The sequence below is a fragment of the Bufo bufo genome, chromosome 4, assembly GCF_905171765.1.
Source record: "Bufo bufo chromosome 4, aBufBuf1.1, whole genome shotgun sequence".
Classification (NCBI taxonomy): Eukaryota; Metazoa; Chordata; class Amphibia; order Anura; family Bufonidae; genus Bufo; species Bufo bufo.
In genome coordinates, this window is record NC_053392.1 from 99,103,741 (window position 1) to 99,122,175 (window position 18,435).

Sequence of the window (18,435 nt, forward strand, 5' to 3'; positions counted from 1 at the left end):
TAGGGATTGCGTCTGGGGCGTCCCCCTGATGCTCACCCTCTTACCTTCCCCTGCGTGATGTTCGCTGCTTTTAGGGGGTCAGCTTCGGTGCGACTCGCTGTGTATCACCGCTGAATATGGTAAAACCGATAGTTGTTCACAGGATTTTTCGGCGTTGTTTGTTGGTCTCTTGGCCTTCCTCTGACGTCATCAAACCTCGTCTGGTTTGCGTGTCATTCTCCCGGCAACTCTCGTGTTAGCTTGCGATAGATTCGAGCCCCGCTCCTGATTATGGATAAGTGTATGCGTCGGGAACGATTTGCTCAAATACACTTTCTTTAAATTCTTTCCTAGGTCTAGATGGGTAGTTGGTCCTCTCCAAATCAGGCCAGACGCGTTTCGAGGGTTAATCCTCTTCCTCAGTGGCTATAGTGTGGGATCCAACTACCTCCTCCTTATATAGTATATGGCTCCCAACCACCCACCTAAAACCTGGCACGGATTTATATTGCACATATATTCATTTTGATACTTTTTGATACTCCTCTAAAGATCCCCAAGTTCTTCGGTTTATATATAACAATCAAAACTATATAATAAAAACAGAACTATTTAATAAAAACTTTATTTTTATGTATTATGTCATCTATAACACTCATCCCCTTGTTTCATTTCATTTCGTTGAATTATCTCTCCACTTTTTGGTTGTTTCCCAATGGATTTTTATTCAAAGGAGAAGTGAAATGGTCTCTTTCTAACAAGACATATTCAATCATAATCAGTATTCTATATGTCTATTTATTCTTATTACTTTTCATTGACCTCTTTATAGTGACATCTTCTTTATCATACACACATCAATTTTGAAGAAAAATGCATGCCATTCCCCCAAAAAACGCACCTGCGTTTCCTGTGCGTTTTGGCTGCGTTTTTTCCGGAAATCACTCAGAAATCATTTTGCTGTACACGGTTATAGATCATGACCAAGGAATTAATGCATTAAAAACTCAGCTAAAAATGCATAGTAGTTTCCCTGAGGACCAAGTGGAATTTATAGCAGAAGGGGTAAAATTTATCTTAACCCACAATTATTTTGCATATAACCTCGACTACTATCTCCAGATCAGAGGAACCGCCATGGGTACCAGGTTTGCTCCCAGCTATGCCAATTTGTTTATGGCACAATGGGAGTGTGAGAAGATCTTGCCCATGCTGGGCGCAGGCCTGGTACTCTGGCACAGGTTCATTGATGACATCTTGTTTATCTGGAGAAGTACGAGAGAAGATCTAAACATATTCTTGGAGGACATTAACACTAACATATATAATTTGAATTTCTCAGCGAATGTGAGTACAGAGAGGATTGAATTCCTAGATCTGCAGATTAAAGTAAAGAATGATCAATTGGTTTGCAGTACATACCAGAAAGAAGTCTCTCGGAATAGTTATATTATCTTTTCAAGCTGCCATCTACCCAGGTGGCTGCTTGAAGTTCCTACGGGACAATTCAAGCGCATAAAAAGAAATTGCACAGAGGAGGAAGAGTTCGAAAGGGAATCTAGAATCATGAAAGAACAATTTCTAGAGAAAGAATATCCCACTAACATACTAGAAAAAGCACTGACAAAGGTAAAAAACATGCAAAGAGAGCCCTTTTTTGGGGAAAACACCACACAAAATAGGGGGGGAAAAAGGAGGAGAATTTGAGAATGATTCTGCCCTTTAACAAACAACACAAGCAAGTTGAGGCAATTGTGAAGAAACATTGGCACCATCTATTGGGTGACAAACTAATAGGTCCCATGGTAAGTAAGGGTCCCTTGATAACCTATACAAGGGCCCAGAACTTATCTTTAAAAGTAGCTCCAACAATTAAGAACAAAACAGACAATCGAATGATACACAATTGGTTAAACTTGCAAGGCTTCTATAGGTGTGGAAGTTGTGGTGTATGCAAACTGACATCATTCCCCAAAAAAACTATAGAAATCCAATCAAGGGTTAATTCCTTCAAATGGAAAATAAAATACTTCCTTACCTGTAGTTCAAAGAACATCTTATATATAATTGAATGTCAGTGCAAGAAGCAATATGTGGGGAGAACGAAACGGTCCCTTAAGAAAAGATTGAGTGAACATATCACCAACATCAAAAATGGGTATGAGAAGCACTCTCTCTCACTGCACTACAAACAACATCACAACAAAAATCCTGGGGGTATGGTCTTCGCAGCCTTTGAGAAAGTGGATGTACACTGGAGAGGGGGAGACCATATCGCCAGGATGTCGAGACAAGAATCCAGACGGATCTTTGAATTTGAAACACTCCTTCCCCATGGCCGAAACTCTGATTTTGAGTTATTTGGTTTTCTGTAGCCAGGGGGGGGGGGTGCCTTCCTCTGATCGAGCGTCCTGAGTTAGGCTGTTTACCAGTACCAGGACGCTCTCTCGGGGGGAGGCTCCCTTCCCTTACACAACACCGCAACACTGAACCTAGGATACAATACTCCATAATGGGATACACCACATTATTGTACAACGAGATAGAATACTATTAAATATTCCAATACATAGCAGGTGGGGAGTTATAGGACCAATAAAGGATGTAATCTCTGTGCCCTCAACTATAAAAATGGAAAATAAAATCAAAATAAAATAATAAAAACATATTGATAAATGCTGATATTCAAATCTATTGGGGAGCATATTGAGAGGGTGCCACCAAAGTGAAATTCCTTAGGAATGATTTCTGAGTGATTTCCGGAAAAAACGCAGCCAAAACGCACAGGAAACGCAGGTGCGTTTTTTGGGGGAATGGCATGCATTTTTCTTCAAAATTGATGTGTGTATGATAAAGAAGATGTCACTATAAAGAGGTCAATGAAAAGTAATAAGAATAAATAGACATATAGAATACTGATTATGATTGAATATGTCTTGTTAGAAAGAGACCATTTCACTTCTCCTTTGAATAAAAATCCATTGGGAAACAACCAAAAAGTGGAGAGATAATTCAACGAAATGAAATGAAACAAGGGGATGAGTGTTATAGATGACATAATACATAAAAATAAAGTTTTTATTAAATAGTTCTGTTTTTATTATATAGTTTTGATTGTTATATATAAACTGAAGAACTTGGGGATCTTTAGAGGAGTATCAAAAAGTATCAAAATGAATATATGTGCAATATAAATCCGTGCCAGGTTTTAGGTGGGTGGTTGGGAGCCATATACTATATAAGGAGGAGGTAGTTGGATCCCACACTATAGCCACTGAGGAAGAGGATTAACCCTCGAAACGCGTCTGGCCTGATTTGGAGAGGACCAACTACCCATCTAGACCTAGGAAAGAATTTAAAGAAAGTATATTTGAGCAAATCGTTCCCTACACGGATCGACGCATACACTTATCCATAATCAGGAGCGGGGCTCGAATCTATCGCAAGCTAACACGTGAGTTGCCGGGAGAATGACACGCAAACCAGACGAGGTTTGATGACGTCAGAGGAAGGCCAAGAGACCAACAAACAACGCCGAAAAATCCCGTGAACAACTATCGGTTTTACCATATTCAGCGGTGATACACAGCGAGTCGCACCGAAGCTGACCCCCTAAAAGCAGCGAACATCACGCAGGGGAAGGTAAGAAGGTGAACATCAGGGGGACGCCCCAGACGCAATCCCTATATACTAATACCTAACCCCATATACTAACATCTAACCTCCAAGCTATATTGATTGCCATTATTGGAAATACTGATGGATATTGGGAGATTTAAACATCTATCCTAAGTTCTCAATTTGCTTGTCTGGATACTTTATACTGCACGAGGATTCTCATCACATTGAATAATACCTTGACACTTTATTTCAGTATTCTTACCTTGACACTTGTTTTTGTGAAATAGCATTTTTTGGAAATATTTGAATAGTTTTGCCACACTATGGACACTTTTGGAAATACCTTTTGATACCTTTTGATACTTTTATATTTATCTATTATTACACATGGTGCTAATGTATTAGGTATACCTGAGGCAGGATATTTATTCCAGACACCAAGAGATCAGCGATATTCATCAACTATAGTTATCAGCTAGATTTATCAGCTATATTCATCAGTTATATTTACCAATATCTATGCAATTATGTTTTAATGTTATATGTGTTGCTACTATTTTAAAAAATTTGAAGAGATAAACTATTGACAATATACCAGGTGGTGAGTGCTTATTTTATTCATTTCTTAATGTTTAAGAGTTTACCAAAGCAAGGCTTCAGAACCTGCTATCCAACATGAGCCTTAGTCCACATCTGCATTGCCTGCTCCATTAGTGGTCTCCATTGCAGACATGCTTAGAAATGCTGGACAAAAATAGTGCAGCGCCCTGTACTATATTTTCTGGTAAAAGGATTGACACCAGAATGTAAACCTTATGGACCTATGATGGATGATTGGTTTGTTCAGGTGCCATTGTTGTCTGTTAGGTGATTACCAGTCTTAGGCTTCATGTCACATTTGGAAGCAGTGAGTCCTGAACTCCTGCTTGAAACACTGTCCCTACCTTTTTGCACGATCCACCTTAGAAGCAACTGACAACTTGACGACAATCCTATCCTAGATAAGTGCTGGGGCTAACCAGAGAAGGAACACGGGGGCCAAGAAAATTGTAAATAGATAGTGACAGGAAGGCACAAAAAAATAATGGACAAAATCAGAAAGGCTGGAGTCAATACCAGGAGAGTCCAAATAGAGAACCAGAGATCAGAAATGGTCATGAGTAAGGGCTTAAATTGTTTTTGGCAGCCCGAAATGCGTAGACAAGACTTCTGTAATTGTAACTGGATGTGATTTTACCGCAAGCAAAATAAATTTTTCCTTTACCGAAGTGTAGCTGGATTTCTTGAACCTTTTTGCAGAGATCAGAAATGGTACCAAACCAGAAGTCCAAAACCAGGAAGTCCAAAGCTTCAGTCAAAAGGGTCAAGGTAGTACTTAGCAGAGGTCCAATAATCCTGAAGCCCAAGTAGAGATAAGCAGGCTCGTGTGGCGTACAAAAAAAAAATATATACCAGGCAACTGTGGCCTGCAGTTGCCTTTTTAAAAAGGCTGCACTCCTGATCACATTAAAAGGCCCACGTCGTGGGACTGATATATCACTGCACTGGACATGCCAGCTCTCTCCCTCATTGGCCAGCACTCCTGTACACAGAAGACCAGTCTAGTCACCCTGGGATCTAGGCGCTATGCACTGAATGTGATAGGTATATAAAACATCCACTGCATTTTTTTTTTGTTCTTGTTACATAGTTGTTAAGGTTGGAAAAAGACAAAAGTGCATCAAGTCCAACCTTTAATCCTGCTATATTGATCCACGGAACAAATCCCTGGATCAATGTCCATCTTCTTTTTAAAAAGGGGTTGGGCCAAAGGGAAAGGGTGTGTAGAACATGATTTCTATACATTGTCATAAGCCTCAATATTATTTTGAATAAAAAAGTCATCTAAACCTTTTTTGAAGCCATCTACTGTATTTTCTGTCACCAGCTCCTGCGGCAGGCTATTCCAAAGATTCACAGATCTTACGGTAAAGAATGCTTGTCGCCTCTTATGACTGAATCTTTTTTTCTCCAGGCGTAGGGAGTGTCCCCTTGTTTTTTGAGGGGGTTTAACACAGAATAGCTTCCCTCAATATTTTTTGTATGGTCCGTTCATATATTTGTACAGGTTAATCATGTCCCCCCTTAGTCATCTTTTTTTTAAGGCTTTGCTCAGAGCTAAGATGTTCCAGGCTTTATGAGTTTTGTTGCTCTCCATTGCACTTTTCTAACTCCAGGGAATCCTTTTTATGGTGCCCAGAACTGAACCGTGTATTCCAGGTGAGGCCGTACCAATACTTTGTATAGTGGCAATATTACATCCCTGTCCCGCGAGTCCATACCTATTCTAATAACAGACAAAATTCTGTAGGCTTTAAAGGCGGCTGACTGGCATTGCATGCTGTTGTGGAGCAGAAGAATGGAATGCCAGATGCAGATTTCAACAAAGCCTTGTGTTATAATTAATATGTTTTAAAGTGCCATTAGTTCCAAGGACATTGCACATATGAAAATGGTTTGTACACATAAGAGAGACTAATGTATGCCATTCCTCCTTACAGAATACAGTACATGTTCACTGAGGACTACTCTTAAATAACAGGTCTTATATGTTATATACACTGAACAAAAATATAAACGCAACACTTTTGGTTTTGCTCCCATTTTGCATGAGCTGAACTCAAAGATCTGAAACATTTTTTACATACACAAAAGACCCATTACTCTCAAAAATTGTTCACAAATGTGTCTAAATCTGTGTTAGTGAGCACTTCTCCTTTGCCGAGATAATCCATCCCATCTTACAGGTGTGGCATATCAAGGTGCTGATTAGACAGCATGAATATTGCACAGGTGTTTGCTGAATCGCATCTCCTGTGTCTTTCCTGCAATCCTGCATATTGGTCAGGTGTAGCAGTGCCGGCAACGCTTTCTCCTCTTGATTGTTTTCAATATGAATATTGCACAGGTGTGCCTTAGACTGCCCACAATAAAAGGCCACTCTGAAATGTGCAGTTTGATCACACAATGCCACAGATGTCACAAAGTTTTAGGGAGCGTGCAATTGGCATGCTGACTGCAGGAATGTCTACCAGAGCTGTTGCCCGTGCAATGAATGTTCATTTCTCTACCATAAGCCGTCTCCAAAGGCGTTTCAGAGTATTTGGCAGTACATCCAACCGGCCTCACAACCGCAGACCACGAGTAACCACACCAGCCCAGGACCTCCACATCCAGCATGTTTACCTCCATGAACGTCTGAGACCAGCCACCCGGACAGTTGCAACAACAATCGGTTTGCATGACCAAAGAATTTCTGCACAAACTGTCAGAAACCGTCTCAAGGAAGCTCATCTGCATGCTCGTCGTCCTCATCGGGGTCTGGACCTGACTGCAGTTAGTCGTCGTAATGGACTTGAGTGGGCAAATGCTCACATTCAATGGCGTCTGGCACGTTGGAGAGGCGTTCTGTTCACGGATGAGTCCCGGTTTTCACTGTTCTGGGCAGATGGCAGACAGCATGTGTGGTGTTGTGTGGGTGAACGGTTTGCTGACGTCAATGTTGTGGATCGAGTGGCCCATGGTATGGGCAGGCTTATGTTATGGACAACAAACACAGGTGCATTTTATTGATTGCATTTTAAATGCACAGAGATACCGTGACGAGATCCTGAGGCCCATTGTTGTGCCATTCATCCACGACCACCACCTCATGTTGCAGCATGATAATGCATGGCCCCATATTGCAAGGATCTGTACACAATTCCTAAAAGCTGAAAATATCCCACTTGCATGGCCAGCATACTCACCGGACATGTCACCCATTAAGCATGTTCGGGCTGCTCTGAATCGGGGTATACGACAGCGCGTTCCAGTTCCTGCCAATATTCTGCAACTTTGCACAGCTATTGAAGAGGAGTGGACCAACATTCCACAGGCCACAATCAACAACCTGATCAACTCTATGCGACAGAGATGTGTTGCACTGCGTGAGGCAAATGGTGGCCACACCAGATACTGACTGGTTCTCTAATCCCCCCACCCCACCCCCAGTAAGGCAAAACTGTGCACATTTCAGAGCGGTCTTTTATTGTGTGCAGTCTAAGGCACACCTGTGCAATATTCATGCTGTCTAATCAGCACCTTGATATACCACACCTGTGAGGTGGGATGGATTATCTTGCCAAATAAGAAGTGCTCAGTAACACAGATTTAGACAAATATATATATATATATATATATATATATATATATATATATATTGTGACACTGTGAGAGGTTTGGTCTGGGAAAACAGGTATTTTCCTCCCAGCATGTGCTGCTGGGCTGATTTACAGCCAGGTGAGGTCAAATACCGGACCGGATTTTAAATGCCGGTCTGGGTTTTGGCAGCACCTGGCTGTCCTTAAATAGGCAGCTGGGCTCAGAAGCCATGTCTCTGTGTTGGGATCTGGGAGCCTTGTGTCTGGATGAAGGCTTGCTACCGGTTTGGAGTGAAAACAGGTTGGTGCTGCTATCAGCAAGGACTCTTTGAGGCAGAATTGCCGCATGGTGTGAATTACCACCAACACCGCAAGGTGACTTTTTGCTTAATTACGACTCCTTGTTTTGTCACTTGCCTAAAGTGTGAATAAAACACTGAACTGTTTGATTCAAAGAACTTGTTGTTGCCTCTATACTGCGTCCGCTAATCCTGTCTACCAGAGCGAGTCCCCACAATATATACACTCACCTAAAGAATTATTAGGAACACCATACTAATACGGTGTTGGACCCCCTTTTGCCTTCAGAACTGCCTTATTCTACGTGGCATTGATTCAACAAGGTGCTGATAGCATTCTTTAGAAATGTTGGCCCATATTGATAGGATAGCATCTTGCAGTTGATGGAGATTTGAGGGATGCACATCCAGGGCACGAAGCTCCCGTTCCACCACATCCCAAAGATGCTCTATTGGGTTGAGATCTGGTGACTGTGGGGGCCATTTTAGTACAGTGAACTCATTGTCATGTTCAAGAAACCAATTTGAAATGATTCAAGCTTTGTGACATGGTGCATTATCCTGCTGGAAGTAGCCATCAGAGGCTGGATACATGTTCTCATTCTGTTTACGCCAAATTCGGACTCTACCATTTGAATGTCTCAACAGAAATCGAGACTCATCAGACTAGGTAACATTTTTCCAGTCTTCAACAGTCCAATTTTGGTGAGCTCGTGCAAATTGTAGCCTCTTTTTCCTATTTGTAGTGGAGATGAGTGGTACCCGGTGGGGTCTTCTGCTGTTATAGCCCATCCGCCTCAAGGTTGTGCGTGTTGTGGCTTCACAAATGCTTTGCTGCATACCTCGGTTGTAACGAGTGGTTATTTCAGTCAACGTTGCTCTTCTATCAGCTTGAATCAGTCGGCCCATTCTCCTCTGACCTCTAGCATGCACAAGGCATTTTTGCCCACAGGACTGCCGCATACTGGATGTTTTTCCCTTTTCACACCATTGTTTGTAAACCCTAGAAATGGTTGTGCGTGAAAATCCCAGTAACTGAGCAGATTGTGAAATACTCAGACCGGCACGTCTGGCACCAACAACCATGCCACGCTCAAAATTGCTTAAATCACCTTTCTTTCCCATTCTGACATTCAGTTTGGAGTTCAGGAGATTGTCTTGACCAGGACCAGACCCCTAAATGCATTGAAGCAACTGCCATGTGATTGGTTGACTAGATAATTGCATAAATGAGAAATAGAACAGGTGTTCCTAATAATTCTTTAGGTGAGTGTATATATATACATATATATATATATGAGTATATCCACATGGGACATACATTGAGGAGTAAAAATCCACCACAGATTTTAATCCAAATCGGATTAAAACAAAAAATTGAATTCTGGTGCAGTTCTGCATGTCACTTTCCTCACAAATTCCATGGTAAAATTTCACCCACTTTGATTCCACTGTAATATGCTGAAGATTTTCCACACGCAAAATCTCATTAATGCAGCAAAACTATTAATTCTAAGCAGAATTGACGAGGTTTGCAAAATTAATAGTCTTGAAAAACCAAGATGGTCCAGAGTAATAAATTATGAGAGACACTTACACAACTGGAACAAATGGATAGATTGTGATTGTGATTATTTTTAGTTAATGGCTTTACTCAAGGTTTTTACGAGAGTTCTCGCTTCTTTCCTTCTCCCTTTTCCCCTTTGTTTTCTCCCCTCCCTCCCCCAAATCTGCTAAACTTATTAATTCTGGTGATCTGGAATTACTGACATTTTCCCTGAATGTATTCTGCGAGATTGGCAGCATCCAGTTTCTCAATATGCAAGAGAATACCAATAGTAATGGGAAAATTTACCAGTAGAGGTGAAGCTAGACGAATATTTGAGTGCTCATCCCCTGATAAGTCCCAGACTGAGGCCAGAAAGTGGCACTTAGGCCTCTTGCACACGAACGTGTGCACCCCGTGGCCATGCTGCGGCCCGCAAATTGCGGGCTGCAATGCACGAACACCCACCGTGGGGCAGCGGCAGCGATACGGCCGTTCCGCAAAAAGATAGGACATGTTCTATCTTTTTGCGGAACGGAAGTACGAGACAAACCCCACAGAAGCACTCCGTAGTGCTTCCGTAGGGTTCCGTTCCGTGCTTCTGTTCCGCACCATTCCGCATCTCGTGATATGCGGACCCATTGAAGTGAATGGGTCCACATCCGTGATGCGGAATGCACACGGAACAGTGCCCTTGTATTGCGGATCCGCAAATGTGGTCCGCAATACGGCCACGGAGTGCACACGTTCGTGTGCAAGAGGCCTTTAGGGTGTGGAGCGAGGGGCACTGGAGATAACAGGTTCCGGACAGGGTTGCCCTTGTCAGGGCGAGTGCTCTGTGTTTAGATAGGTAGGGCAACATAGGTTCCTACCCCTATGTGTAGGGATTGCTAGGGACAGTCCTATTTACACGAATATTGAAAAAAGGAAAGAAATCAAGCACCCTGAAAACGTCCAGAAACCACGCCTGGAGAGCAAATAAATCCTTACCCGGAATTTACCAACTCGCACCATGGCTATTGGTAAGACATTTCCAATCTCCTTACCTGGCTTTATACCTGTAAGAGAAATTACTGTACATGGATTGAGCCGTTGGTTGGAACTGACAATAAGGTGGAATGGAATTTGCACTGCTCCCAGAGTCCTTGTTTGTTTTCCATGATCTTCTTCATTTTGCTACTGTATCTTGGTTTTATACATGAATTTTTACATATTTTAATAGACCTTGTTAAAAGTTAAGTTTTATATGGTACCCCTTCATTTTTGCCAAGTTCTTCTTATGTAGAGGTCATCCTAAAATGACTGATGTACGTTTTACTAAATGAAAATAAGAAGCCCGGGAACATGAGATCACCCATAATGCCGTGTGGCCAGCCAATCCGCAGGTAGCCATCCAGCCAGCCATGTAAAACCCTCACACCTGCTCATTACTGCTGTTGCGACAGTGAGCAGGTAAACAATGAAGAGATGGCTGTGCTGGCACAGTGCGTGCCTTCTCTTAACCCCTTTAAAATATAATTATTTAATATTCATTGAGCTGGCTCCTGCACCTAAAAGGTACTGTGACTGTCTCTTTAAAAACTGGTGTGCAGTGCAGTAGAGTCTGTATGTGAACATCTCAAACCATGTAACACAATGAACTAACTCCCCCTATCTTGTCCCTACGGTGTTCAGCCACCATGGAAAAATGAATAGCTTGCCCATTCTTTTATCCCTGTTGTTAATACGTCAGATTTGCCCTAGGAAAATCTATGTTGTGTGCATTTAGCCTTACTGCTACATATATCCTGAGGCAAATTATCCTCCAGAAAGAGGATTGTGAGATTAACCACCTCCGGACCGCCTAACGCAGGATCGCGTTCCGGAGGTGGCAGCGCTGCGCACAGTCACGCATATATGCGTCATCTCGCGAGACGCGAGACTTCCTGTGAACGCGCGAACACAGGCGCGCGCGCTCACAGGAACGGAAGGTAAGAGAGTTGATCTCCAGCCTGCCAGCGGCGATCGTTCGCTGGCAGGCTGGAGATGTGTTTTTTTTAACCCCTAACAGGTATATTAGATGCTGTTTTGATAACAGCGTCTAATATACCTGCTACCTGGTCCTCTGGTGGTCCCCTTTGTTTGGATCGACCACCAGAGGACACAGGTAGCTCAGTAAAGTACCACCAAGCACCACTACACTACACTACACCCCCCCCGTCACTTATTAACCCCTTATTAGCCCCTGATCACCCCTGATCACCCCATATAGACTCCCTGATCACCCCCCTGTCATTGATTACCCCCCTGTCATTGATCAACCCCCTGTAAAGCTCCATTCAGACGTCCGCATGATTTTTACGGATCCACTGATAGATGGATCGGATCCGCAAAACGCATCCAGACGTCTGAATGAAGCCTTACAGGGGCGTGATCAATGACTGTGGTGATCACCCCATATAGACTCCCTGATCACCCCCCTGTCATTGATTACCCCCCTGTCATTGATCACCCCCCTGTAAAGCTCCATTCAGATGTCCGCATGATTTTTACGGATCCACTGATAGATGGATCGGATCCGCAAAACGCATCCGGACGTCTGAATGAAGCCTTACAGGGGCGTGATCAATGACTGTGGTGATCACCCCATATAGACTCCCTGATCACCCCCCTGTCATTGATTACCCCCCTGTAAAGCTCCATTCAGATGTCCGCATGATTTTTACGGATGCACTGATAGATGGATTGGATCCGCAAAACGCATCCGGACGTCTGAATGAAGCCTTACAGGGGCATGATCAATGACTGTGGTTATCACCCCATATAGACTCCCTGATCACCCCCCTGTCATTGATTACCCCCCTGTAAAGCTCCATTCAGACGTCCGCATGATTTTTACGGATCCACTGATAGATGGATCGGATCCGCAAAACGCATCCGAACGTCTGAATGAAGCCTTACAGGGGCGTGATCAATGACTGTGGTGATCACCCCATATAGACTCCCTGATCACCCCCCTGTCATTGATCACCCCCCTGTCATTGATCACCCCCCTGTAAAGCTCCATTCAGATGTCCGCATGATTTTTACGGATCCACTGATAGATGGATCGGATCCGCAAAACGCATCCGGACGTCTGAATGAAGCCTTACAGGGGCGTGATCAATGACTGTGGTGATTACCCCATATAGACTCCCTGATCACCCCCCTGTCATTGATTACCCCCCTGTAAAGCTCCATTCAGATGTCCGCATGATTTTTACGGATCCACTGATAGATGGATCGGATCCGCAAAACGCATACGGACGTCTGAATGAAGCCTTACACGGGCGTGATCAATGACTGTGGTTATCACCCCATATAGACTCCCTGATCACCCCCCTGTCATTGATCACCCCCCTGTCATTGATCAACCCCCTGTCATTGATCACCCCCCCTGTCATTGATCAACCCCCTGTCATTGATCACCCCCCCTGTCATTGATCACCCCCCTGTCATTGATCACCCCTCTGTAAGGCTCCATTCAGACATTTTTTTGGCCCAAGTTAGCGGAATTATTATTTTTTTTTCTTACAAAGTCTCATATTCCACTAACTTGTGTCAAAAAATAAAATCTCACATGAACTCACCATACCCCTCACGGAATCCAAATGCGTAAAATTTTTTAGACATTTATATTCCAGACTTCTTCTCACGCTTTAGGGCCCCTAGAATGCCAGGGCAGTATAAATACCCCACATGTGACCCCATTTCGGAAAGAAGACACCCCCAGGTATTCCGTGAGGGGCATATTGAGTCCATGAAAGATTGAAATTTATGTCCAAAGTTAGCGGAAAGGGAGACTTTGTGAGAAAAAAATTAAAAATATCAATTTCCGCTAACTTGTGCCAAAAAAAAAAAATTTCTATGAACTCGCCATGCCCCTCATTGAATACCTTGGGGTGTCTTCTTTCCAAAATGGGGTCACATGTAGGGTATTTATACTGCCCTGGCATTCTAGGGGCCCCAAAGCGTGAGAAGAAGTCTGGTATCCAAATGTCTAAAAATGCCCTCCTAAAAGGAATTTGGGCACCTTTGCGCATCTAGGCTGCAAAAAAGTGTCACACATCTGGTATCTCCGTACTCAGGAGAAGTTGGGGAATGTGTTTTGGGGTGTCATTTTACATATACCCATGCTGGGTGAGAGAAATATCTTGGTCAAATGCCAACTTTGTATAAAAAAATGGGAAAAGTTGTCTTTTGCCAAGATATTTCTCTCACCCAGCATGGGTATATGTAAAATGACACCACAAAACACATTCCCCAACGTCTCCTGAGTACGGCAATACCACATGTGTGACACTTTTTTGCAGCCTAGGTGGGCAAAGGGGCCCATATTCCAAAGAGCACCTTTAGGATTTCACAGGTCATTTACCTACTTACCACACATTAGGGCCCCTGGAAAATGCCAGGGCAGTATAACTACCCCACAAGTGACCCCATTTTGGAAAGAAGACACCCCAAGGTATTCCGTGAGGGGCATGGCGAGTTCCTAGAATTTTTTATTTTTTGTCACAAGTTAGTGGAAAATGCTGATTTTTTTTTTTTTCATACAAAGTCTCATATTCCACTAACTTGTGACAAAAAATAAAAACTTCCATGAACTCACTATGCCCATCAGCGAATACCTTGGGGTCTCTTCTTTCCAAAATGGGGTCACTTGTGGGGTAGTTATACTGCCCTGGCATTCTAGGGGCCAAATGTGTGGTAAGGAGTTTGAAATCAAATTCTGTAAAAAATGACCTGTGAAATCCGAAAGGTGCTCTTTGGAATATGGGCCCCTTTGCCCACCTAGGCTGCAAAAAAGTGTCACACATCTGGTATCTCCGTACTCAGGAGAAGTTGGGGAATGTGTTTTGGGGTGTCATTTTACATATACCCATGCTGGGTGAGAGAAATATCTTGGCAAAAGACAACTTTTCCCATTTTTTTATACAAAGTTGGCATTTGACCAAGATATTTATCTCACCCAGCATGGGTATATGTAAAAAGACACCCCAAAACACATTCCTCAACTTCTCCTGAATACAGAGATACCAGATGTGTGACACTTTTTTGCAGCCTAGGTGGGCAAAGGGGCCCATATTCCAAAGAGCACCTTTCGGATTTCACAGGTCATTTTTTACAGAATTTGATTTCAAACTCCTTACCACACATTTGGGCCCCTAGAATGCCAGGGCAGTATAACTACCCCACAAGTGACCCCATTTTGGAAAGAAGAGACCCCAAGGTATTTCGTGATGGGCATAGTGAGTTCATAGAAGTTTTTATTTTTTGTCACAAGTTAGTTGAATATGAGACTTTGTAAGAAAAGGAAAAAAAAAATAAAAAATCATCATTTTCCGCTAACTTGTGACAAAAAATAAAAAGTTCTATGAACTCACTATGCCCATCAGCGAATACCTTAGGGTGTGTACTTTCCGAAATGGGGTCATTTGTGGGGTGTTTGTACTGTCTGGCCATTGTAGAACCTCAGGAAACATGACAGGTGCTCAGAAAGTCAGAACTGCTTCAAAAAGCGGAAATTCACATTTTTGTACCATAGTTTGTAAACGCTATAACTTTTACCCAAACCATTTTTTTTTTTTACCCAAACATTTTTTTTTTATCAAAGACATGTAGAACAATAAATTTAGAGCAAAATTTCTACATGGATCTCGTTTTTTTTGCAAAATTTTACAACTGAAAGTGAAAAATGTCATTTTTTTGCAAAAAAAATCGTTAAATTTCGATTAATAACAAAAAAAGTAAAAATGTCAGCAGCAATGAAATACCACCAAATGAAAGCTCTATTAGTGAGAAGAAAAGGAGGTAAAATTCATTTGGGTGGTAAGTTGCATGACCGAGCAATAAACGGTGAAAGTAGTGTAGGTCAGAAGTGTAAAAAGTGGCCTGGTCTTTCAGGGTGTTTAAGCACTGGGGGCTGAAGTGGTTAAGATCCAAAATATAACCAATAACAAGTAACGTGTGAGAGATTGATTGTGTGTTGTAACTTTTATCTCCATTATTCTGTATTGTGTTTGCTTTGGTTATTTATTTTGTGTAAGTGTTCTCTCTAAGCTTATTTTATGTGAAGTCTAAACGGTTTTTGTAAAGGAATTGACCCACTTGTAACAAATTATCACCATTTGTCAAAAGAAAACAGGAGATGTTAAAAGGGTTTTCCAGTATTTACATATTGATGGCCTATCCGCATGCTAGGACCCCTGTCAATCAGCTGTAACAAGAGACTGTGAGTGCTTAGGCCTCTTACTAGACCATGTGATGGCAATACCAAGCACAGCCACTATACAATGTACGGCGCTGTGCTTGGTAAGCTGCAAGGCCTCCTCAAACAGCTGATCAGTGTGGGTGACAGGAGTCAGCCCCCCACCAATCTTATATTGATGACCTATCCTGTGCCTATCCCATATATAGTAATGTACAATCAGTGAGTATGTAAATAAACCATGAGCCATCCTTAGCCCTAACACTGCCTCACCATAGATGTTGCAGGTGACTTGTGTAGCCTCCTCTAGTAAAACATTCCCTGATAAGCTTGATAGGCAGAAACATGGCATGTCAAGACCTCTGATTAGGGGTATCAGGGTCAGTTATAAATAGATAGTGGTGGATGCCCTGTGGTTAGGTCTTGCAGGCTTTACTAGTCCCCATTTTTGGTTCAATACAGCCAGGCAATGATAGATGGCATAGACTCACAGCACTACAGATACTCAATTGGATATAGTAACACCAAACTGATTATTACTACTTTTACAATATTATTTTTAGCTTTTGTGTGATATAATAAAATTTAATTTTTAATTTATTCCTCACCTCCACATTAGTGTATTGCACTGGTGAGTGCTGGCATAATTATTGCAGCAAGTGGTTGGTTCTGTTTTGTTGTATCATTTTCACGACTTAAAGGGGCTTTCCAGGAGTTCAGTACTGATTGCCTATTCAAGGGATCTGTCATCAATATCAGATAAGGGGGTCTAATCCTGGCTTCCACTGATTGCTTGGTATGCTGTGAGGAGGCCCCAGTGCTCATCCAAGTGCTATGGCCCTTTTAAACAGCTAATTGCCAGGAGTTCTGGGAGCTGGATCACTGCCGATCTGATGTTGATGAACTATCTAGAGGTAGGTCATCAATATTGTACTCCTAGAAAACACCTTTAATAGAAGAGGAATATTTATTAAGCTACTTATTAAAGGGGTTGTGCAGGGGTTTTATATTAATGACCTATCCTCAGGATGGGTCATCAATATCTGATCGGTAAGAGTCCGACACCCAGCATCCCCACTGATCAGCTGTTTGAAGAGCAAGCGGCGGCCCATGCAAACACTTCTTCCTCTTCATTTCACTGCATGTCGACTCCCCTATAACGGCAGGATAGTGTAAAGAGAATAGAGCGAGTACATGTACTTGTAATTACAATAACTTCTGAGACGACGGGCAGTGTAATGAAGAGGAAGTAGCGCTTGCATGGAGCACCATCTCCTTTTCAAATAGCTGATTGTTGGAGGTACCAGGTGTTGGACCCTCACCAATCAGATATTGATGACCTATCATGAATATAGATCATCAGTATAAAATCCCTGCACAACCCCTTTAAGGGGATTTTTCGAAAATTCTACCTATTTGTAGTATCTTAGAACACTTGACCAAAATTCATAGATGTTCTTAATAGAAAATTCATAGCCAATCCAATTGATAAAGTGAATGATGTGAAAAGTAGAACAATGTTTTTCATTTTAATCCTGAACATCATGGCTGATTGCTTTTCACAGCTAGGCTTCTACAGGGGGAATACTTTTCTGATGAGTTACACTTGCAATAAAATATTAAAGCATAGTTGACTTCCTCTATCATCCCCTTAAGCAGTATCCAGCTTTGAAGACACGAAATGCGTTGTATCTGAAATAATACTAATGAGAAATTAACTATGCTTTCGACTTTTAAACTAATATCAGAAGTATCTGTTGTAGTTCATTAAAATCTTCAGCATATGCCATTTGGTAAAATTAGGCAATTCATTTGATTCTCTGACTTATTCATGCTAAATGCTGCCTTCCTTGGGGAAAGCAATGTTTCTATTGCAGAAGTGGGTCCACCTGACGTAAGGAGAGCAGGTATCTCCAAACACCGTTCTGTTCCAGTGCGTTGATTAGTCTGGTGAACAGCACTTTATACCAAGGTTAAGGACATTTGTAAGAACAACTTCCTGTGCTCTTAAAAGCTTATGAAGCAAAGAAATGAAAACTATGTGATGGAAAAAGACACTTAAAATTGCTGATCCTTCAAAATTAAAAAAAGGATAAAAGAAAAGCACCAAAAGTACACAGAAATATTTATAATACAGACATACAGTTTATCATGTCAAGCTGCCCCAAATTCTAAGATGTTTAATTACTTGGAACTTTTCCTGGAGATTATAAGACATAAAGGAATAACCATAACATGTAAATGTGCTAAACAACCACACACATTGAATAACCACACACAAAACACATATACAACACACTGTTGCCCCCAAAGGACCAGGAAATGGATTCTCAGCCATTCCAGATTACCAAATGGACTTAAAAGGGTTTTCCAAGACTTTTATACCTATCCTCATCCTATCCCAGGACCCCTGCCAATTAGCTGTTTGAAAAGGCAGTACCATTCCACCAATCAGATACAAATTGACTTCAATCTGAATTTAAGAAAAAATTTGATTTGCACAAATACAAATTTCCTCGCGCTTTTTGGTAACAAACCATTTTTTTTCCAAAAATGGCAACTGAACATTTTACAAAGTGAAAA